We start from the raw sequence: 25,359 nt of genomic DNA on the forward strand, positions 1-25,359 counted from the left end.
GGCTCGGGCCTGCAAATCGGGCTCGGCTGACGTCACTGCTTTCTCGATTCTCATCTTGATCGTGAGCGCTGTCTTCACCGCTTAAATCGCCGACACTTTTACCGGGGACGGGGGTCCATGGCCGGGCTTCGTCTGTGTCGCTGGCCCCCTCGTCACTGTCGACCGGGGTCGGATTCCGTGCGTGTCTGGTAGCGAGCGTAGCGAGGCCACTCCCCCGCAAGCGAGCATTTGCTCTGGAGCAAATTTAATCCAGCTGCGTTCACACGTGCACATTTGTTTCGGCGTAGCGTCGCAAACGAGCATTTGTTCTGGAGCAAATTTTTAAACCACCTCCCTGAGGTGGATCAAATTTGGTCCGGTATAAGCTCTTTAGTGGAGCTACGCCGGAGCAAATGTGCACGTGTGAACGCTCGACTGGATTTATTTCGGAGCTGCGTCGGACCAAACGTTGCCGTGTGAACGGGGCTTAAGTGTGCCCTGAGATTGGCTGGAAACCAGTTCTGAGTTGTACCCCGAATGATTAGAATGATTGGTTTTTAACCCTGAAAGATAGGCTCCAGCACACCTGCGACCCTTGTGAGGATAAAACGGATCAGAAAATGGATGAATGGATGTTTCAAAGCACTGAAAACAGCAACAGTGGATGCATGTACTTTATGTCTGGAAGTACTTTACTGTCACTTGAAATACTATCACTATTGCCATGTTCCACATCTCTATTCATGAAAAAATAAAAGTATTATCATGGACGCTCATGGACACTCTAATATGGCACAGGTAGGGGATATTATGTTGTTGTGTATTGAGAAGACTTTCCCAAGGCCCCAAGCATGTGGTGGGTGTGCCTGTGGACTTAATCATTCATTCACTCCAGTTTTTGATTGGAAAAGTCTCTTTCAGAGTCACAATCTAAAATCTTAAGAAGTTTAATTTTAACCAATAAGGTTGCTACATAATGATACGACACGTGATGCAAATTCCATTCTTTGTGTCCCAGCATCATCGTTGTCCCTGTGATTTACTTTGCAAGATCTGGCAAAAACAAAAATCAGTGATGATGTATGACTTGTCGTGATTACTGTTTGATTTAGGTCCAAAATGTGCAAAATTCCAAAAAAAAAATTTTCATTCAGATATGGAATAAACAGTGATTCATACACACACATATATATATAGAGCGGCTGGACAGCTCAGTTGGTAAGGCACCAACGGTTTGGCGTTCGGGAGACTGGGGCTCGATCCCTTGGGGCAATATGAGCACATAACATCATCCAGTGTGGGTCCTTGGTCAAGATCCTTCACACTAATGCCTACCTCATACCATGATTAGAAACAATAAAACGAATGACATGCTGGCTGAGACATCGCCCGGCCAAATAAGGTCTGCGTCAGGTGCTGGGGAACCAGAGTACCTTGATGAAAAATGGGCTACTGGAATGAAGCGGAGATGGGATAACATGGCTCTGTTGGAATGCTACTACTCAAGCAACCCTAGTCAGAGCGGTTACAGACAGAGAATGTGGGCTGAATGGTTACTTCGAAACTCACAGTCACGGTTGACCACGAAACAACTAGTGGCTCAGTGTTCCAACATCCACAAACGGCAATTGCTATCACAAATTGAGATTGATGAGGGAGAACACAGATTCCATGGTAACGGGCCCCAGGCTGTCAGATCAGAAGGGGTTATACCAGAGATTGGGAGGCAAGCCCCAATGAATGCAGGTGATGAGATTGTGAAGCCAGCCCCAATGTCCTGAAAGCTAAGATCATGGTGAGAATGAAGGCTGGGCAACCAATTACAATGGCTATGTGAAGTACCACTTGAAAGTCTCATGGAAACTGTGAATGCAGCACTGAGGGTGATCCCTACCGTAACGATCACGGAAACCAATGAGCTGATATATGCAGCATTAGTGATCCGAGAGATGCTTGGCTAAAAGAGTAACCATGGGAGCCATGATATACGTTACCCACCATGGAAAAGACGGTTGGAGGCTAAGATCAAGGCAGCTTGGCAAGATATGAGTCGATTGACGGGGACCCAGAGAGGTGTGATGACAAGGCCGATACCCGAGAGGTACATCCAGATGACCATATTTGAAGCACTCAAAACTGCCAAACAAAGGCTCCAAGCCTTGTCCAGTCGCCTAAAGCGGTACACGAAAGAGAATGAGGCCAGAAGAATAAACAGGCTGTTCGCAACACAACCTGCGAAAATGTTCGCTCAGTGGCAGGGTTCTAACAGCAGCGCAGACCCACCAAGACTGGAAAGTGAAAGGTACTGGAAAGGCATATGGGAGAAGGAGGTCGCACATAACAGCAGTGCACAATTCCTGGTGACTCTGAGAGAAGAGCACAGCAACCTCCCTGAACAGAACCCAGTTACCATAACAGTGGCAGACATACAGGAAAGAGTCTCAGGAATGAAAAACTGGACAGCACCAGGCCCGGACATGGTCCACACCTACTGGCTAAAGAAACTCACAGCACTCCATGAACGCAGAGCAGCACAAATGAACCAGTTGCTGAGGGATGAGACTCACCCAGGATGTCTAACCGAAGGTCGAACGATCCTGAAGGACATAAATGCAGCGCCGTTCTTTTCCCTGGCTTTGGATGAGTCAACAGACGTGAGACATTTGTCGCAGTTCAGTGTGATTGCAAGATATGCTGTTAGTGACACTGCGGGAAGAAAGTCTTGCTGTTCTGCCAACAAACACTAGGCGTCCCAGGATTTTCTTACCACCTCCATTGTGCCTTGAGGACAGCCAAATGGCTTTGTTATCTAAAACCAACAACTCAACGGCCCATCTAGTCCCGTTGTTCTGTCATTGCAGCAAGGTGGGGCTCTTGGAGGTGGTGTGGAAGTGTCAAGTATGTTCAAACAATGGAGAGGAATGAAGCACTGAAACACTAGTCAAGTCCAGCATGTCACATGTTTGCACATTCTGTGACCCCATTGTGTATTTGGCTCTGTATAAATAAACTGAATTGCAGAAAGAAATGTGGGTATTTTATTTATTATATTTTATTTTATATGTTTATTTATTTGTCAGGGCCTTTGCAATAAACATAAAAAGAAATCTGATGTGTTGCATATACGTCGAGTATTTAGCACTGAGCTAATTCGCAACCCTTGTCCCTGGATGGGCTTTTCAGATAGAAACCAGAGCTGAAAACATAGCACAGCATCACAACAGTGTAAAAGAGCAGAAAGCACACACATTAAAATGTAAAAAACACCTTCACTTGTCCCGCACCACACAATCTTTTCTTCACATTAGCATGCAAAGGGTCATTGCTGTGTTGGTCACACCAGAGGAAGGCATCTCAATCACAGCCTAATTGAGCCTTATGCTGCAGATGGAGAGCCAACTGCTTTGGTCCGAAGAACAGTGTCGAGTCACTAACAGAATTTCTTCTGTTTCATGACTCTGGACATGCTTCAAAGTATTCAGGAGTGCACTGTTCAGCATGGACGTCAGACAGAGCATGCCAGTTGGTTCATGGCCCTCCCTGAACTAATGGCGTCCATTACTATTCTCCTCTTGAGGGGGGTGATGAAGCTCCCTTCGGTGCTTCATCACCCCCGACAAGTTTGGCAACGTTCTTTTCTTCACATTAGCATGCGAACGGTCATTGCCGTTTAGTGTTTTTCACACCAGAGTTTGCATCATTTGCAGATCAATGGTGAAACTAATCCAGCCAGTTGGATGCCCTTTGGGGGATTATATGTAGGAAAGCCAAATGGCTTGGCTGAGGTTAGGCTAGTGTAAAAGGGTCCACAAGAGGTGAGGATTTATTCAAGTCTTTCATGGAGTTTCCTCAAGAAAAAAATCTACCTATGGATAAACTTCTCTCAGTGTGTACTGATGGTGCTCCGTGTTTGGTGGGGGAAAACAAAGGATTTGTGACGCTTCTCCGTGAACATGAAAATAGTCCCAATCTTAGTTCCCATTGCATTCTACACCAGGAGGCACTTTGTGCTCAGATGTGTGATGGGCAGTTTGGCAAAGTGATGTCGCTGGTCATTCGTGTGATCAACTTTATTGTTGCCTGAGCCTTAAATGATCGGCAGTTTAAAACACTGCTGGATGAAGTTGGAAATGACTATCCTGGTCTGCTTTTGCACATCAATGTGCATTGGTTGTCAAGAGGGAAAGTGCTTAGCCATTTTGTGGCTTGCCAGAACGAAATCCGGACTTTCCTTGAAATGAAAGGCATTGAGCATCCTGAGCTAGCCGAAACTGCGAGCCTCAAGTTTTACTCTCGTAGATATGACCGAACAGCTGAACCAGCTCAAAATGAAAATTCAAGGCATTGGAATTACAGTGTTATCCCTTCAACAAGCTGTGTTTGCTTTTGAAAACAAGCTGAAGCTTTTCATCATGGATCTTGAAACAGGGCGGTTACTACATTTTGAAAAACTGAGCCAATTTACAGATGCATGCACAGCAAGTGAGTCAATTCAAAACTTTGATCTCCACCAGCAGGCTTGGCTTCACATTCAGTCTTCTACAGTCTTTCAAAAAACACTTTGGAGAATTTCGTGAGCACGCTCATATTTTTAAGTTCATCACCCATCCAAACGAGTGTTCACTGAGCCCAGCCAACTTGAGTTACATTCCTGGTGTCTCCATCAGAGATTTTTAAGCCGAAGTGGCTGACCTGAAGGCCTCAGATATGTGGGTGAATAAATTCAAGTCACTGAATGAAGATTTGGAAAGAATTGCACGACAGAAAGCGGAGTTGGCAAGCAAACACATGGACAGAAATGAAAAAAAACATCAACCCGAAGACGAGGTGATTCTCAAAACTTGGAACGCGCTTCCCGTCACATACGACACACTGCAGCGTGTGAATATTTCTGTGTTGACCATGTTTGGATCTACATATGCATTTGAGCAGTCCTTCTCACATCTAAAAAACATCAAGTCCAACCTATGATTACGTTTAACGGATGAAAGCCTCAACGCTTGCATGAAGCTTAACCTCACCAAGTACCAACCAGACTACAGAGACATCAGCAAATCCATGCAGCACCACAGGTCGCATTAACGGTGAGTACTATAACAACATTATTTCAAAGAATAAATTCAGAGGCTTAGTATTCTGACATTTAGTTGAATTTACTTTCAAAATATATTGTATGGCTCTCACTGATTTAATTTCCATTTTTTTTTTTTATTTTTTGCTTTCATGGCTCTCTTAATCAAAAAGGTTCCCCACCCCTGGTCTACATTATCGTACATCATAGAACAGGTTGTGTTTGCCTTAATGCTGGTTATTCAGAGGAGCGCACGTCAATCTCTGTAAGATGGCAGCTATTTAAATATTTCAATGACACACACATCCAGCGGAAGCAGCTCTACCATCAGACAATCACAGAAGACACTTGGCTCTGATATTAATGAAGATGGAATCTGTTCTCCTATGAAGAGTTTGAACAATTCTGTTGATTCTTCATAAGGTTTCTGTCATGTCTTGTCTATTTTATTTCAAGTCACCAAGATATGGAAACAATGCGCTCTGAGAGGCTTTTAGAAAGCAATTTTTTTTGAGGTTGTTATACATAACAGATTTTAATGTACAGCATCACCAATTATCTTGAGTTACTTGCTTTTCCTAAAGCCACTCCGGGGGCAAGCCTGCACCACTCAACCGAAAATAAAGCATCAGCTCCTTGATGGAGCTTAGGTGCTCCAATTTTTTTTCAAAGTCCACACATCCATCCATCCATCCATTAATTTTCTGCATTGCATATCCTCATTTCGGGTCATGCGCAGGAATGTTGGGTTTTTCAAAGTCAACTTTGAAATTTCACCAAGGCAACCTCCAGGAGTTGTCATGCAGCTCACTATGTGGTATTGACTGTTAACATCACTGCAGTGGCTATGGCCTGTCTGCCTCTAACAAAATTTTAGTGTGGCTAAATGATCAATAATTACGACCAATCGCTACCAAAATTCATTTCCACATCACCACATTCCTACTCTTGTCCACTTCAACTTGCCCAGTAACTGACAACAGAACATGACAAATCAAACAATATTAAAATGCTCATCTGCCGTGGACAGGCTGAGATGGAAAAAGAAAAATAAAAAGCTCAAAATCTGGGCATGTCAATCAAAATGTGGTAATAGTTATCACAAAAAAAAATCGCTTCAATCACTACAGATTTTTAAAGGTGCTGACATATTTTCTTATTAATGTGTGATTCTGTTTTACTATTTACTGTGTTATATACAGTGGGGAGAACAACTAGCAACCATTAAGACTTTCGGCTTCCACAGACCTGTGAGTTCTTCTTCAAGAAGCCCTCCTGTTCTCCACTCATAAACTGTATTAACTTCATGTGTTTGAACTCTTTAACTCTATATAAGACACCTATCCATAAACTCAATCAAACTCCAACCTCTCCACCAATGCCAAGATCAGAGAGCTGTGCAAGGACATCAGAGATACAATTGCCGACCTGCAAAAGGCTGGGATGGGCAGCCTATTGTCCTGTAGCACATGATGGGCTACAGGACAATAGGCAAGCAGCTTAGTGTAAAGGCAACAACTGTTGGTGCAATTATCAGAAAATGGAAGAAGTTCATGAGGAGTGCCATGTAAGATCTCTCCTCGTGGGGCATCAGTGATCCTGAACACGGTGATGGATGAGGCCAGAACTACACGGCAGGACCTGGTGAATGACCTGAATAGAGCTGGGATCACAGTGTCAAAGGAAACAATCAGTAATAGACTCTTCCGTAATGGATTAAAATCCTGCACTGCACGCAAGGTGCCTCTGCTCAAACCAGCACATGTCAAGGCCCGTCTGAAGTTTGCCAATGAGCATCTGGATGATCCAGAGGAGCAAAGGGAGAAGGTCATGTGGTCTGATGAGACAAAAGTGGAGCTTTTTGGCCAAAATTTCACTCACCATGTTTGGAGCAAATAGAAGGATGAGTACAACCCCAAGAACACCATCCCAACTGTGAAGCATGGAGGTGGAAACATCATTCTTTGGGGATGCTTTTCTGCAAAGGGGATGGGACAACTGCACAGTATTGAGGGGAGGATGGATGGGGCCATGTATCATGAGATCGTGGCCAACAATTTCCTTTCCTGAGGAATAACATTGAATGGCATTGGTTCGTAGCTGGGTGTTCCAGCATGACACCGAACCAAAACACACAGCCAGGGCAAGTAAGAAGTGGCTCCGCAGGAAGCATCTCAAGGTCCTGGAGTGACCTAGCCAGTCTCCAGACCTGAATCCAATAGAAAATCTTCGGAGAGAGCTGAACATCCGTGTTGCCGAGCGACACCAACGAAACCTGAACGCTCTGGAGAAGATCTCTATAGAGGAGTGGGACAAAACCCCTGCGGGAGTGTGTGACAGCCTGGTGAAGAACTATAGAAAACGTCTGATCTGTGTAATTGCAAACAAAGGTTTCTGTACCAAATATTGAGTGCTGTATGTCTGATGTATCAAATACTTATGTACTGCAATAAAATACAAATTAATTATTTAAAATGAAATCATCAACTGTGATTTTCTGGATTTTTGTTTCAGATTTTGTCCCTCATAGTTGAAGAGTACCTTTGACACAAATTACAGACCTTTACCTGCGTTATAATTGGGAAAACTTCAAAAATCAGCAATGTTTCAAATACTTGTTCTCCCAACTGTAAGTGCCCCTTTAAAGAAAAGTATGGCTTCGTGCACCACTTGCACCTTTCTCATTGAGATGCTTTGCTGACTAGTTCAAAACTATCTCACCTCTGAAGTGGCTGCAAATTTGAGAAATGCTTTTAACAAATGCTCTCCACCCATTTTACCTGCCGTCTGTGGTTTCATCGTTGACAATTTCTACAGCAGACTTCGGTTAAGCCTGGATCTGGGTGCACCAGGGAAAACAGAAACATGATCAATAAAACCAAGCCGGCCCCCTTGGAAAACAGAAGAAGTAACAAGACTCAAAAGAAGTTGCATCGCAGCAGAGAGAAGGTGGAAGAAATTGAAAATGACAGTAAATGGGGTGCTAAACAGAGAACTGCCAGGCTTCTCATTCTATTTTGGACCGGTCATAACTAGGATGGTAAATTCTATGTGTGCCTTACATATTTGACCAATAAATCTGATTCTGGTTAACTACCAAATATTATGCAACCAACTAAAAGATCACAACAATGCTGTGAAAACATCAAGAAATGCACATTTTTCCAAAGTAATCACAGAAAATACGAATAAAATTTGACTTTTACGTTCCACTATTAATCACCTTTTTCACGGATAGAACCACGGTCTCCCTTTTCAATGATTTTAATACCTTTCCCCTAATTCCAAAAAACTCTCTTCATGAGGATTTTGCTGTCCACTTGAGAGTAAAGATTAACACAATCAGAGGCAATATTTTACCTGGTTACGAAAAGTGTTCTACCCACAATGAGGGCCACCACATGTCTTCTGGTTCCAGTGGCAAACTCTATTTTAAAAACATATTACAGTCAAACCTCGGTTTTCAAACATCTCGGTTTTCGACCAAAAATTTCGAGATTTTTTAACGCCTCGGATGACGAACAAATTTCGGTTCTCGAACAAATTGAGCGCACTTGAATGCGTCATTTCACTCCTCTCAGCTTCGCTTCCTCGTTTCGCGTCCATTGTGAGCAGACATTTTTGTATTGTTCAATAAAGATTTTTTTTAAAAGCAAACGTGTTTGGTGAGACGCTTCCTCATGTAGCGTCTATTGTGAGCAGACGAGTTTGTGTTGTTCAATAAAGATTTTTTTTTTAAAAAGCAGACGTAATATCGGACTGTTATTTTTGCATCGTGTATCAGCCCCTAATCATGGCACCAAAGAAAGCAAGTGGAAGTGGTAAACCTGGAGAAGAAAAGAGGAAAATAGTGCGCAAAACTATAGAATTTAAGAAAGATTTGATCGCGAAATATGAGTCAGGTGTGCGTATGTCTGTGTTGGCTAAGGAATTCGGGATGCCGAAATCCACCATCAGCAGCATCCCCAAAACGAAAGACCATCTGTCCGATGACAGCTGGGATAGGCGCACGCCCCACGACAGAAAGAGAGAGAGAGAGAGAGAGAGAGAGAGAGAGGTTCTTTCAATTTGTATGTTACAATGTTAATGTTAAAATTGGTGAAAATAAAACATATTAGTTTGTTTGTACAGTATTTTACATATTACCTGCTCTCTTATTACATGTGTCCAGTTTATGGTGTAAAATTGTAAAAAAAAGTGGTTTAAAACGTTTTTTTCTTGACTTGGAACGGATTAAAAAAATTACATTGATTCCAATGGGCAACATGGTTTCGGTTTTCGAACAATTCGGTTTTCGAACAGCCTTCTGGAACGGATTATGGACGAAAACCGAGGTTTGACAGTGTATATAACTTTTCGAGAGGAGCTTTTAAGTATCATAAATGGCTCACTTCAGATGAGAACCGTCCCTGCTGCCCTCAAAGCACTGAGATTTTAACAATGACCAGTGTCAAAGTTAACATTTTTGGGCAAAATATATGAAAAAAAATGTTTTTAATCAACTCAATGACATTTTAAGAAATGTTTATACCCTCGAAAAGTATCAATCAGGTTTTAGGATGAACCACAGCGTTGAGACCGCCCTCTTTCTGTGTTTGTATTATGACTTCTTCAATTATTTTGGCGGTCCACTTCGGGGGACTTTGTGTCTGTCTGCTTCCTCTAATTATCAGGCTGGGCCGGACGGTGCTGCCGCACTTGCAGCTGATCAGCAATCACCTCCTGTGTATAAGACCTCGCTTATCTGCAAGCGGGTGCCAGATGTATCGTGAATTACGAGTGGTATCAAGGCCTTTACTACTGCACTCGCTTGCCATTTTTTGATTTTTGGTGTATAACTATTTCATCTTGCTTGTCTTTTTCCAGTGCCTCCCTGCCCAGCCTGCCACAGTGCCACAGTGTTTTCCCCCTGCGGACCATTTGACCCTACAATTATCCTGCTTCCCATTCGCTCTTGGATCCACTGCTGCCTCTACCTTTGCTGCACCACAACAATCTGGCCATATGAAACATGGATGCAGCGAACTCCACCCCTTACCACGAATCCCTCATAGCACAAGGAGTCTTGTTTGGCAAACATGACTAACTTCTACAAGGGCTCATGGAAAGTCTCCAGACCCAAACCCTCGAAGTCCAACAAGACCCAACTCACTCAACTGTCACTGCCCAGTTCACACTCAACCACTACTGTGCAAAACCCTCCTGTTCAAGCTTCTCCTGTTCTCTCCCACCCTCAATGTTAAACCTTCGTTTCAACACCTGAGTTTTACTCTGGAGAACCAGGCATGTAGTTGCCCATTAGTTTTTCATCGGATGCCGCAAAAAATAGCTTTTTTTTGTTTACTTATTACGAGGCAAGGCGGGTCAGTGGGTTACTGCTCTTTGGAAACAGGAATACCCTGTTTTGATTTCCTTTGAAGCCTTTTCAGGCAAACTTGGCAAAGTTTTCGACCACCCAGTTTGGGGACGTGAGGCCAGAAATGGTTTATTTTCATTACGGCAGGGCTCACAATCAGGTGGCGCTTATTCTATTGATTTCAAGGTCTTGGCCGCAGAATGTGGGTGGGGGGAGTGTGCTTTGATGTACTTCTTTGAATATTAATTTGACTTTTATTTGGTCTCTTGTAGAAGAAACTTGTCTCGATGGACAGGCCCTTCGTGCCGCTACATGCATTGGACAATACATACAGCATACATTGGACATTACATACAGTACAGGACAGCATATACTCTACATACATTGGACAATACATTACAAGCATATGCACACCGCACACTGCCCTCATGTCCTCCTGTTTGTCTGCCTGTGTCATTCTCATTGTTTGTTAATTAAGCTGATAGCCTGCGGTATGAATGAGTTTTTGTATCGATTTAGTTCGCAGAGAGGAGTCCGAAACCTCCTTCCTGAGTTTAGGAGCACAAATTGGGAGTGCAGCACATGGGAAGGATTGCCTGAAATGTTGTTGGCCTATTGAATAATGGACTGGACATATATGTCTTGGAGAGCTGCCCCATTACCTTCCTGCTGTCTGAAACAAGTTGATTATCTGATCTTTAGATTTAACAGTTAGGTTCCCAAACCAACTGGTTATTCCAAAGCACAAGACTGTAGAATAGGTTTGTCCAAACTCGGTCCTCAAGGGTCACTGTCCTGCCTGTTTTCCAGCATTCCAAGGAGCAACACACCTGATTCAAATAATCAGGAGTGTTCTAATGCTGCTTCAGAGCTGGCTGATGAGCTGATCATCTGAATCAGGTGTGTTGCAGCCGGGAGAGCTGGAAAACAGGCAGGACAGTTGCCCTACAGGCTCGGAGCTGGACATGCCTGCTGTAGAAGATGAACATAATGCTACTGCCTACTCCAAGTATTCTCAGACGTCGCAATAAGTGAAGGTGCTGATGGATCCTCGAGCAGACGTTTGATACGTGTGTCTGCCCGTAATTTATTGGAGGAAATTAAGGATGAATTGGCTACTTGGGATGAGCCGTCATCTTTAGAGGACTTAATTTCGTTTTCCATCAAGATTGACAACCACCTAAGGGAACGAAGGAGAGAGAGAGCAGCCAGGGATCATAAACAAGCTCCCTTTCCAGTGTGTCCCAAAGACCCTGCTTTACGCACTAATACAGGGGTGTCCAAACTACAGCCCGCAGGTCAGCTGCGGCCCGCGGGTTTGTTTTTATTGGCCCGCAGCAAATTCTGAAAATATAGTTGAATATGGCCCGCACATGGCGCTTGAGCGCAACTGTTGAACTTCTCAGTTTCAACACTAGATGGAGCCAGTAACAGAAAAGGTGCTTCTCCACTAAGCCAAATTAAGCAAAGAAAAACATTTACCACAGTCACCAGAAATGGCAGCACCGAAAATAGCAAGTGAGTGCAGAAGATTTCAAACATGGTGGGAAAACGAATATTTCTTTCAAAAAAATCAAGTGTGTCTGTTTGATTTGCAATTAAAATGTTGCCCTGATGAAGGAGTATAATGTCCATCGGCACTATGAGACCAAACATCAGAGCTACGCATCGTACACAGGTGCCGAACGAGCACAGAAATTCAAGCAAATGGCAGCTAGCCTGCAAGTTCAACAACAGTTTTGTTTTTTTTTTGTTTGGTTTTTTTTTGCTAACAAAATACAGGAAAATGCCACAGCAGCAAGCTATACAGTCGCTAAACGTATTGCCCAGCATGGCAAACCGTTCTCAGACAGTGATTTCATAAAGCAGTGCCTCAATAAAGACACAGAAGTAATATGCCCGGAAAAAGTGCAGGATTTCAACAATGTCAGAATGTCAGAAATAGAATGGTGCGGTGTATCGAGGACTTGTCAGCTCACCTGAAACTTCAGCTGGGAGACAAAGCTAGTGCTTTTGATTTTTACTCAATAGCATGCAATGAGAGCACAGATGCCATAGACACTGCACAGCTGTTAATTTTTTTGCGGGGAGTCGATAATTTTTGCTCTACGGAGGAGCTGCTTGGTATGATGAGCCTAATAGGCACAATGATGGGTGGAAATATTTTTGAAGCTGTGTCAGAGGCAGTTGAAAAGATGGGGCTTAAATGGAACAAGCTCTGTGGAGTAACAATGGATGGACTTCCGGCCATGACGGGTGAGCGCAAAGGAATGGCATCCATGGTGTGCACCACGGTAAAAGAGAGTGGAGGTGAGGCTGTTAAGATGCACTGTATAATTCACCAAGAAGCACTGTGTGCCAATACTGTCCAGCTGGGCGATGTGATGAACACTGTTGTAAAAAACTGTCAACATAATTCGAGCTAGAGGACTGTACCACAGGGAATTTCAAGCTTTCTTATCTGATGTGGATGCTGAATACGGGGATGTACTCTACCACTCTGATGTGCGCTGGCTCAGCTGCGGCTCTGTGCTGCAGCAGTTTTTTTTTTTTTTTTTCGCTGAGATCAAAAATCGACAAGTTTTTGAAAGAGAAGGGCCAACCTCTTCATGAACTGAGTGACCCTCTATGGCTGGCAGACCTGGCATTTTTAGTTGATCTCACTCATCATCTGAATACACTGAACAAGAACTTAAAAGGCAAAGAACAGCTGGTGTCACACTTGTATGCGCACATGAAAGCCTTCTGTGTAAAGCTCCGCCTGTTTGAGACACAACTACGAAGTTATAATGCTGCACACTTCCCTGCGCTGTCTGAAATCAAGTCTGCGTTTCCAAAGGCAGACCTTTCTGCTCAAAAGGAGAAATATTGTGTCTATGATTACATCTCTCGTGACAGAATTCAACCAGCATTTTCAAGATATTTCTGACATTAAGGGTGTTCACACGGCAACATTTGCTCCGGCGTAGCCCCGGAAAACAGCTTACACCGGAGCAAATTTGATCCACCTCAGGGCGGTGGTTTAAAAATTTGCTCCAGAGCAAATGCTCATTTGCGAGGCAGCATCGATATAAAATGGTATGTGTGAACGCTACAATTTGCTCCGGAGCAAATGCTCGTTTGCGAGGGGGGAGTAGCCTCGCTACGCATGAGAAGAGTTGATTACGTACCGTGGGAATGCGTTGCTTTCGTGCTCTGTCGGACTTCTGTCATGTGTTTGTTTAATAACAACACAAGACATGGCTGGTAACGTAGCAAGCACCTCTTGGGTTATACCATCTCAAGTAGAACGGGGGGTGGGTGGGGACTGGAAATAGTCCCCAAACGTCATCTTTCCTTTTGTAGGAGACTGGACTGTCTCGGAGTTGTTTGTGTAGTTTGTTCCTTTGTTGTGTATTCACAAGCCCCCGTCCCCCATAGAATTTATTTTGTGATTTCCTCTCTTGATTTTTCTGCTTGGCGCTTTTCTGAGTGTCATTGAAGTCATCGTTGATTTACATTTTCGGGGGTGGTTACTCTCGAGCAGAAGGCACGGAGACTGAGAAGGAGAAGGACGTGCCTGTACAGTAGTTGCTTGAGTTGTGTATAAGTTTTAAAAAGAACCAACATGACAGCTCATTTGTTTTCTGTCGTTTTGCTCTGCTGCAGAAACTGCCGTGTGACTGCAAGTGGAGCTGCACCGACACTGCACCGGTGGTAACACGCTCAGCGGCTTTGTACGTGTGACCGCTCCACAAAATTTGCTCCGGTTTAAAATATATCGCAACAAAATACATTGGTGCAGCGCCGGAGCAAATGTGTGCCGTGTGAACACCCCTATTGAAAAACAAATCAAGCTGTTCTCGGCCCCTTCCTGGTGGATGCAGAAGAAGTGGAAGAGAGTCTGCAGTTAGAACTGATTGAAATGCAATGTGATGATTCTCTGAAGAGTCAAAATCAGCTTCTTTCCCTCTCTGACTTCTATCAGAATTTGGATAATGCCAAGTTTTCTCTGATGAGACGCCACGCAAGAAGAATGATGAGCCTGTTCAGCTCAACATACATATGTGAACAAACATTTTCTCTATTAAATCAGAACAAAAGCAGACTGAGATCCACAATGACTGATAGCAATCTTTGTGAAGTCCTTTGTGTCTCAACAACCAAACTTTCTCCTGACATCCCAGCTATTCTTCAATCCAAAGGACAGCATCACTGCTCCCACTGAGAGCAATGTTCTTCACATTATAGGTGAGTTAGAAATACACACAGTAATCATGTGTCAATACGTCACCTCTAGTGTGTGGCCCGAGCCTTTGCTTATTTTTCTGTATTTGGCCCTCACCAAAAAAACTTTGGACACCCCTGCACCAATATGTCTGTATGCCTCCTTTCCCTCTGGAGGAACCTAAACAGCTTGGCAAGACTCATCTCACACTCGGTGAACGGGGGAGACGGATGAATGCAAACTTGTGCCTGCACTGTGGGCAGGCAGGTCATTTTGCAGATACTTGTCCATCCCAACCAAAAGATCAGGCTCGTCAGTGAAGGAGAGTACTATGGTGCACCAAACTTCCTCTTCATTTTGCTCTCCTACCCGTTTATCCCTCCCTGCCAAATTGACATTCAATTCACGGACTGTTCCCATTCATATAATTTGGTGCAGACGACAATTTTATTGACAAGGATTTTGCTACTTCGGTTAAGATGTCCCTTGAGGTAACAAAAGTCATTCAGGCCCTGAATAGCAGATCTGTATTCAGGTTTACTCACCATACCACTACCCTTTCGTTGGCCGTCTGGGGGAATCATAGTGAAATAATTCAAACAATTCATCACCCCTAAACCTCGTCTCCTGCCATTCTTGGTCTCCCCTGTCTTAAGCGCCATAATCCGCATACTGACTGGTCACTGAAAAAAATCTTGGTCTGGAGTTCTAACTCTCACTTGTGTCAAGGTTCTGCGACCCCACGAGCGGGAGTGAGTGAGCCTCGGTCCTTCACATCCATCGAACTCCCCAGACCTTTCCACAGTGCTGTCACAATACCACAACTCTGCTACCGTATTCAATCAGAAGCAGGCGCACACCGCCCATACGACTGTGCCATTGACCACCTTCCAGGGGCTCTCCTCCCCACCGGTAGACTTTTCAGCCTTTCTCGCCCTGAGAGGGAAGCTATGGAAACATACATTTCTGACTCTCTGGCAGCTGGTTTGATCCATCCCTCCTCCTCGCTTGTTGAAGCAGGATTTTTCTTTGTGGAGAAGAAGGATGCCACCATTTGTTCGTGCATTGATTTTCAGGGCCTCAGTAAGATTACGGTTAAAAACAAGTACCCATTGCCGCTCATCGACCCATCATTTGAACCCCTCTACTATGCCCAGATCTTCACCAAGCTGGACCTCAGTAATGCTTATCACCTCATCCTCATCAGGGAAGGTGATGAATGGAAAATTGCTTTCAATATTCCCCTTGGTCATTTCGAATATCTTGTCATGCCCTTTGGACTCACAAATGCCCCTGCAATTTTCCAACACCTTATGAATAACATATTTCGAGACATGCTCAACCACTTCATCCTCATTGACTTGAATGACATTTTGATCTTCTTCCCTTCTCTTGAGGAGCATTGTCTACACGTGCAAATGGTCCTTCAAAGTTTCCTGGAGAACACTGTTTATAAAACTGGGAACATGTGAGTTTCATGTCCCATCTGTGGATTTTCTGGGCTACATTATTGCCAGGGGCCAACTTGAACCTGATCCTACAAAGATACGGGTGGTTGCTGACTGGCCTACCACCACTAACCGTAAGGAATTCCAATGGTTTCTGGACTTTGACAATTTCTACCGCCGCTTTGTCCGTGACTACAGTACGGTTGCTGTTTCCCTAACTAACCTCACTCGCCCCGCTGTAGTTCTGAAGACCCTAAGCCAATTCTTCCTCCTTTCTGTGTTGTGGGCGCTGCAACCTGGGATACGGTTGTTAAGGAGGCCTTGAAGGCTGACCCGGTTCCTGGTAATGGCCCGCCCAACAGATTGTTTGTTCCCCCCGGAGTTCGTTCCCAAGTCCTCCAACGGGGGCATTGTCTCTTGTTGTGTTCTTGTTCCTGTATCCTCAGCAGGTGGCAGACTGAAGCATATCCTCAAGTGTGCACACCTTCTGCCAATGTTGTCATCAGGGAGCCATGTATTTAAGGTCTGACAAACTGTCAGCAGTTTGTTGGATTATTGTTGACCTTGTTTGCTGCTCTGGCCAAAGTGATCATTTTCTAGACCTCTTGTTCACGTCATAGTTGTTCTCCTTCCTTAGTACCTGTATTTTTATTTTTTATTTTTTTTGGTGTTATCTGGTTTAGTCATTTGTCTTTGTTTTTTATTTTTTTTATTTTGCGTAATTGGATTCTGGACATTTCGTTGGTTTTCTCGGTTAGACTTCCTCCTTGCCTTTTGCAAGTGCTTTTTGTTTATGTATAGTTTTTTTCCTGTTTCTTTTAACCAGTGATTTCTGTTCATACTTTGTCGTGCGTTTTATGTTCTTGTAAATAAATCTTGCTACTGAGTTTTGTTTGTTGTCTACGTTTCTGGTATCCTAAAACAGTATTCAGATCGTTTCGACCCCTGACACCTCTACCCTTAACACCTCTTGGTCGTTCCATCAGGAGACACAGAGTGAATTTCCATTGTTACATTGGTGATACAGCTGAATATCTCTTGCTGATACAAGTCCACTGGATGGTCTTTTTAACTGCATTTTAGAGATGAAATCCTGGATGATAACTTTAACAGGACAAAACGGCACTTTTAGTCATCGGTCCTGAGGCCCAGAGAGACAGACTTCAACCAAATCACAAGGGTTTAACCCTTCATCACTAGTGAGAAACCTGGGTGTGATTCTAGACTCAGAGATATTGTTTTACTGAACATTAAAAATTTTAAAAATATATTTTTATCAAAAAAAGATAAAATTTTAAAAAAAAACATTTAAAGCTCGTAATTATTACAGAACTTGGCAATGTCTGTCCTAGCTATTATCAGAGGACGGTTGCACATTACAACGATATTAAAATTACTGCATTGGGTTCCCCTGTGTTTCAGGATCGATTTTAAGTTTTCTTTTAAGTTGTTTTTTTAAATGTCTGAATGGTCTTGGGCCTTCTCATCTCGATGAGCTCCTTTTACCTCATGAATCCTTGTGAGCTCTGATGTCCTCTGGCTTTGGCTTGTTAGTTATTCCAAAAGTCAGGAGCCGAATATACAGTGAGACATCTTTTCAGTTTTACAGTCCCCGTTTGATGAAACAACTTCCCAGAGAACCTCAGAGCTGCAGAGTATGTTATTGTTTTTAAAACTAGACTCAAAACCCACCTTTTTTAAGTTAGCTTTTAACTAATATTTGTCTATGTACATTTTTTTAACTATTACCTATATTAAATATTTTCGGTTATACTGTGTAGTTTTTGCGCCTCCCATGGTTGTCTTTTCCGTGGAAACCAGGTCGAAATGCCTCTTTGAGTGTAATAGTTTGCCGACCCCTGTTCTAAGCAAAGCAACCTCAAAAGTAATGGTACTAATGTAAATTACTGTGTGTGAACATCCATTTTCTAATCCGCTAATCTTCACGAGGATCACAGGAATGCTCGTGCCTATCCCAGTTGTCTTGGGCATTAAAAAATTTGAAGTCTTGGCTCTTTGCCATCGTCCTAACCAAAAAAAACAAAGCTATAGCAGCTGCAATCTTAGTGCTTCAACCACTACTCCGACCTCTGTGCTGCTGCCTCTGGCACCTACTACCTTCCCCAAATATTGGTTTGATAGATAATCTCAAGAATGATTTCAGTCAATGTTCCCTCTAATTTTTCATATATCTGGGCAAACAAACAATCTCCATGAGCACACAAGGACCACTATGAGCAACATCAAAAGTGCTCACTGTGGCCAGTGGCCACACACCAGTATCGCACCTGGGATCATAGAAATTTTCATGTCTTAAAAGAAACAAATTATAACAGCAATTAATGCATTCATTTTAATGGCAAGTAATATATTTTCGATAAGAACTTTAACTTGCTCAGGGTCAGATTTTTTTTCTGTGGGACAACCAATTCTTTGTCTCCCGATCGTTTGCGCTCTCCCATAATAATGTACGAATCCCTTTTCCCATCTTGAGTGTTCGTATAATTTCAACAGCATTAAAGATGACTTTTCTGCTGAATCTGCCGCTTGAGGTAGTCCAGCTTCCATTTAGTCCGTATTTTTCATCGGAAAATTTGCTAACAACTTTAGCTTCGCTGCATGTTTTGCCGAGCAGACCTTTCTCACTCGAAAAAGAAAAGATCTCACCCCGTTTCACTGCTTGTTCTTTTATTTGTACAGACTCTGACAGCCATTCACTTAGAATCCCAAGAGGGGGACTTTAGTCTTGACTCTGTTTCCCCCCACAGACACCAATATGTGTCACACCCCTAATTACTTTCCATTGTATTCCTAAGTACCCATCAACGAGTGGGTGCTTACCCACTGACACAGACACAGCTGTCCTGCACAATACCCTTTCAATGACTTGAGCACCGACTAGCGCCCCCCTCTCTCCCGAACCACACACAAAAGTTTCTTTTGTGTGAGAGAGCACAGCACACAAACTCAGAGTCCACTCAGACGTCGACCATGGCACATCGAAGAAGGATGACTGCTCAGCAGGCTTTAGCAATGCTACAGAGCATGTCGGACTGCGATTCTGATGGTGGAAATGTTGGAAGAAGCCTGGCATTTCAGAACGAAAATGGCAACACCGATTCTTCAAGCGATGACAATGATCCAGCTGAGAATGTGAGTGTTTTTTCACAAGCAGATCATCCCCTCCAAAGGCACACCAGGAGACAGGTAGCCAAGTATGTGGTTGAGCAGGACAGTTCAAATACTGAGGCCTCATCTGATGAAGAGGAAGACACAATGTATGGCAACCCTCCTCAAAGTAAAAAACAAAAAGTTGGTCATGTTGGCACACCGCCTGGATCCGCAGAGAGGGCGAAAGATGGCACTGTTTGGTTCCAATGGAAAGTTGGAGACTTGATTGTTGCTGAAACCCCACAAACTGCCTTCAACGGATCTGCAAGGCCAACAGAGTCAATGAGACGAAAAATCACAAGTCGCCTTCAAAGTTTCCTGTGTTTGGTGGATGTAAACATGTTGCGGAGCATCAGAGAACACACATCCGCGAGAGCCACAGAACCAAACCCAACTGGCAGATGGCTGTTCACGAGCTGATGGTGTTCGTCGCAATCCTTTTTCGAAGAGCGGCAATGGGTTACATAGGTCCCAAGCGAGACATGCGGGCCAATAAGTTTGGTACCCCAGATATCAAACCCATTATGTCTCGTAATCGCTTCTACGAAATAAAGCGGTACCTCCGCTTTGACAACAAGGACACCCGCAGGGAACGCATACAAAATGACAAATTTGCTGCAATTTCAGAAATCTGGCCGAAGTTCGTTCAGAATTGTATATTGCCATTGTTGTGTAGCGTGTATAAGGAGAACACATGCGCAAGTACTGTCAGTCGCCGTGATTGGCTGCATAGCGTCATTGCATTGCATCGTATGATTGACTGGACACTTGTCACTCGCTGAATTACACAGCAAAATGACAGAAAAAAGTTATATATCTCATTCATTTGCAGTGTGTTCACTGTGCTGGATATGTTTTCTTGTGCGCTGAGAGTGAGCGACCAGTGCGCAGTTGTGCACCTAAGAGGGAACATTGATTTCAGTGCTGTTCTATTAAATGCACTCGACTTCTTCGCACCATTAAGACTAAATGCGTGTCCTAAGAGACATACTCCACAGTTTACAAATGAAATGCACACACTTAAACAATCCTGTAAGAAGCGTGAATGCAAATGGTGTGCAGCTAAACCTGAGGTCAACATAAGGCACAGTCTGATCGCTTGCTGAAATACATAGAAACTCTTGTCTGAGGAAAAACCTATAAATTCTCCAGAATAATCGATCTTCTTGAAAATAAATTTAAATACATAGTTGATACAGTAGTATTGCTAACACAACAGCAGCTGACGTCCATCAGCTCCCTCCATTCAGCTCAAGATTTCATGCATTTTTTTTTTTTACTTTGCAGATTCAGCTCATTAAGGATGAGTTTGTGGATATGGCCCTAAAACTCAGTCAAATCCCGTGATTACTGATGTTAATTGGGGCAGTAAGGCTGATAATTGTCTGATAACATGCTCTCATTTTAATAAAGTATCCCTGCAAAGTCTGTTACAACAACATGCAAACTTTTGAAATTAACATTAAAGCAGCATAAGAACAACAAAAGGAAGCAACTTTAATGTTCCATTTAATGCGGTAGGTATTGATCCCCAGGTTGACCTTGACGGTGAGAAATGAGAGGTTTTAAAGTTATTTGCATAAAATTAATTATTGGCAGAAAAGGCAAGTGAGCATGCAGTGCTTCGACCCTCCTTTATTCTTTCGAGGAATGAGCAAGCCAGACACTTACAATGAGGAAATTGAGATATTTATATTGTGCTACGTGAGTAAGTATCAAACTCCATCAGGCCAACAGTGGTTGCCAAATGGTTTATGTCTGGCCACAAGTCTGGACAGAAGTGATATTTCGTCCCACCTGAACACACTACATTTACCCTAAAGCAGTGGTTCTTAACATTTTTAGAGGTACCGAACCCTACCAGTTAATATGCACATTCACCGAACCCTTCATGAGTGAAAAATAAATATATATTTTTTACAAATTCAAGATATTAAAAAAAAAAGAAACGCATTTATTAAAAACAGAAAAAAGTTAATAAAAAATCAAGTGATAAGTATACTTTTTTTTAACTGAATGATGTACTATCACGAATCACGTTGATTACGAAGCGAGCTAAATTTCCCACAGCACTGATTGGACAAGCGATGTCATGTGATCATCTGCAGTCAGTGATGGTCAAGCGGGCGCGTTATAACTAATTAACATGTTGAGTCGCGTGTGTCTTACCCTCCATGGCAGAGGCTCCGTTGAACCGCTGAGACCGACTAACTGAACCCCTGGGATTCGATCAAAACCAGGTTAAGAACCACTGCCCTAAAGGTAGTGTTCACACATTCCCACCATCCGATTAGTGAGGCTTGGTAGCAGCATGACACTAAAAAGGAAAAGGCCAAAAAAGAAACACAAGCGTGGTGCAAACAGAGAAGACCGGAATGTCTTGAAGTGACAGCAAGCAACGATTAAAGTAAAGCTATTCTGTTTAGTTTATTGTCAAGTGTCAGAGCCAAATAAGACTCATAACTCATGTGAATAATGGCTTCGTGCTGGCCAATTCAACTGCGAAAAGAACAGCATGGAATGATTTAAAGACTTGTCCTTCCTCTTTACAGTGGCCCAGCAATATTTTATTTTCATAATCACAGAAGTAAATGTCAAATCATCGAAGCAACTGATTTTTTTCCCGACAAAAGTGACTATCACACGCTGTTTCGAGAACAAAACGTCAGTAACTTATCTTGAAGGAACTGAACTTTGGAACCAAAGGGTCATGGTTTAGGTCCTGCTACGTACAAAATAAAAATGAATTATTTGTTGGAGAGATACTAGTGTACTGTACTTACATGGCCAATTATTGCATGGGTTCATTTAGCATTATTGTGGCACCAGTGGAACAGGCTGTCCCTTCATTTCCCACTGTCAGTGAACAATGTGGCAATAATAAAGGCAGCCAGCTACCAGAGAGGACTGCAATTCGTATTGATTTTTGGCTCATAATCAGTCATCACACGCCCACGAACAAATGATGTGTGCCATCATCGTGACTACATAATGACAGCAACACATTGATAACCTTAGTGAGGTTTGATGTTTGCCGTAATCACTCATGTCTCCTACCTTCTCCTTTAAAAACTCGGCACAAAACTACAAACTTGAACCTGCCATTCGCTGCCAAAAAGGCACCGGCATAGCTTCACAGAGCAAAGTGTAACAATACTTCAGTGGAAAGTTAAATCATGGAGATATTGCTTCGTTTTCATGAACATTTATTATTTTAGTTGTGACATTGATTATTAAGTTATCAGGTTACAAATGGCAAAAACTGTGTTTTAAGCCCCATCAAGCTTTGTTTGGAACGGGCCCAAATAAGGAAAAGTGCATCGTTTTCTTCTCAGTGTGGTCTGTTTTGGAGAAAATACTGTAAACTCTTTGCTATAGTGTTCACCCCGTATACATTTTAGGCCCTAGAGACAGATCAGCTCGAGCCATGGAAACAGAATTTTCTCAGAACCAAGTCTATGGTTACACAGAAAGCCCCCTGCACACTAAATTTGTGATGAAGGCAAAGAAAACAACTCTGCTATAAAGCTTTCAAAGAGATGAGGAAAAAAAATACTGCATTGTTTTTAGTTTATTTATTTTTATTTTTTTTAAATTGGAAGCAGCAATTATTGTTGCTGATCCTCACTCCCACTTTGTATTACCGCTTTGAAAACAAAACACAGTCACTGTAGGTACAATGTAAGATGCAAATGGAGGTATTAATTACCAAATCCGATTTCTTTATTTTTTTTTCCTCTCACATTCAGTGTGTGTGTGTGTGTGCGCGCGTGTGTATATGTTATTGCTCAGACAAATTCATAGTGTGATTGTTTACATTTTTTAATGTTGCTGGGCATGTGAGCCAGCAAATTTGTGAAGAGAAGAAGTCAGAGTCTGAGTTTTCACAGGCTTTCACAGATACAAATTTTATCTCAAAATTTCACTGTAAATTAGGCACATTGAACTAGGGCTATACTGGCTAGCAAAAGGTTATTGAACATCGTCCAAACTGTGTTTCCCGGATTTGAAGACAATATTAAAAATCCATATTTTCATGATTAAACAATTAAAAACCAACAGTGATTGTGTTTACTCAAATCATTGCACCCCCCCCCCACACATACACAGTTTATATTAAATCTGATAGAGATTACATGTTAGTTTGACACCAACCAGTCTTATCACACACAGGTCAATTCACTGGATGTAGCACTTCAGTCTTATTGTCAATGAAAGCTCAGGCTCTTGCTCTGTGGTTTGATGTCATTGACGTGTGAGGTGGTCACCTTCCTCAGAACAACAGCCACACAAACATATTCCAAGATAATTGCCCTAATTTATGGTTTTGCCAGGTTGGGTTTTGCATTCTGTTTCATATTACGTACTTGTATTGATTGTGCGAGCAAGATGAGCAACAAGGAAGAGCTGTGCACACGTGTACATGTGGCTTTGTGTCAGACACGAGCAAGTTATTGCTTGTGAAATGTCTGAGTTAGCGTTTTTACTGTTAATCTAACAGCGTTTACTTAATCATGATTATTAAAACGTATTTAACGAGTTTTCTCAGGTGGTTTAGTACATTTCTCGGATCTGAATTGAAATGTGCAAAAGAGAAAGGGCATATCTCAATACAATTCATACAAATAGCAAAATATCATGCTTTCCTTGCAAAAAACATTTTCTTTCTCAAAATCATTTCTCTCAAAAGTAAATATTTGTGCTACTAAAGTCTTGTGCCTGTGTATGGATAAGACAGTTAAATTTCTTAATCGTGTCAAATATAACTACGCTGGTGGGATATTCTGATAAACTGTCACATTAGTTTTGATGATAAATTCAATGCTCTAAATTGGAAGTTTCAACTTTGTGTCTGTGGAAGACTGATTACAAGAGACTGGGCAAGATTCACATTTCCGCTTTTGCTGACGTGGGCACAGAAATTTCCATGTCAAAATTTGGCATCCCCCCCACCAAAACAATAAGTGTGACATTTTGGGGGTCTCCTGAAAAGTGATGATTTGGATTCCATACAACGTCAGCTTTTTACAATTTACACTGTAATATGTTGACAAATCATCTCATTGGGATACAGAAAGAAAAACACAGCACTGTACAGCACAGATATTGCTTGAACAGTGCTCTGCGGGATATTTGAAGCTTGCGGAGTTGTTTTATATCCTAGCCATGTTTTAAACTTCTCCACAACAGTTTTTGGGACCTGCCTTTTGTGTTACTAGGTCTTCATGATGCGACTTGCTCTTTAAGCAAACATCTGAGACAATCACAGAGCAGGTATACTAGGGCTGGCCGATAAATTAATATCATTAAGTATCATGATAGACGTGATCAATATCAATCGAAAATGCCTTTAATAAAATGCTCATCGGGAAGCATACGGTGGTGTGTGCGCTGTCGGCAGGGCCTTCAGAGCGGCGTTGTATTTAAGCCACTCTTAGAAGCATGCAAGAGGAGATTTTGAGCAGAAAGAGTGTTTTGAGTGCAGCCCATTCCAGACACAAAGGAATAGCTGAACAAACGAAGATGTACGTGCGTGCATGTTGCAAATTCATGTGGAAAAAGCGTGTGGTTTCACTTCATTCAAGTTAATGACCAGTCGACTCAGTCCTGCCGTAAGATGATATTGTGCAATCTAACCAATGAGCCCGCTATAAAGGTAAAGTAGTCGTAAAACAGTTGGCCAACTGCAATGCATCCACATACTTTATATGCAGTGAATGAAGGTTCAACTGCTGGAGTAGCAAATTTGCACATTGCATTACGATGTACATAAAAAAAAAGTGTACACACGTTGAAAATTAATTTTACTACCAGATATTTTGAATCGTGTTTTTCCTAGTCGCCTCAGCCATCAATAGACATTTGCTTAATCTTTATACTGACCAGGTTATTTGGCTTTTTCATACTTGTGTTGACCTATTATAAAAGGTTCACCATTATATGCTAAAATAAAATTTGCAATGCTAACTAGAAATAAATGTATTATAATAACAATAATAATAATAATAATAATAATACATTTTATTTGTAAGCACCTTTCACAGCACTCAAGGACTGAATAGGTGGGTTTTGACCTGGGTTTTGAATGTGGGAAGAGAGTCAATATTACGAATATTGGGTGGAAGTG

The 25,359-nt window shown here is 42.5% G+C and overlaps 1 protein-coding gene and 1 long non-coding RNA gene across 2 annotated transcripts in view; one reads left to right on the plus strand and one right to left on the minus strand.

Moving 5' to 3' along the window:
- Positions 1-25,359, minus strand: part of LOC109529648 (CUB and sushi domain-containing protein 3-like) — a 447,797-nt gene that overhangs the window by 374,490 nt on the left and 47,948 nt on the right. The gene's annotated exons all lie outside the window — the stretch shown is intronic.
- LOC109529654 (uncharacterized) lies at positions 18,466-20,029 on the plus strand. The gene is made up of 2 exons (XR_002170873.1): positions 18,466-18,496; positions 19,945-20,029. It is a non-coding gene; the product is annotated as an uncharacterized LOC109529654 (long non-coding RNA).

The sequence above is a fragment of the Hippocampus comes genome, unplaced genomic scaffold, assembly GCF_001891065.2.
Source record: "Hippocampus comes isolate QL1 unplaced genomic scaffold, H_comes_QL1_v1.1 scaffold94, whole genome shotgun sequence".
Taxonomy (NCBI): Eukaryota; Metazoa; Chordata; class Actinopteri; order Syngnathiformes; family Syngnathidae; genus Hippocampus; species Hippocampus comes.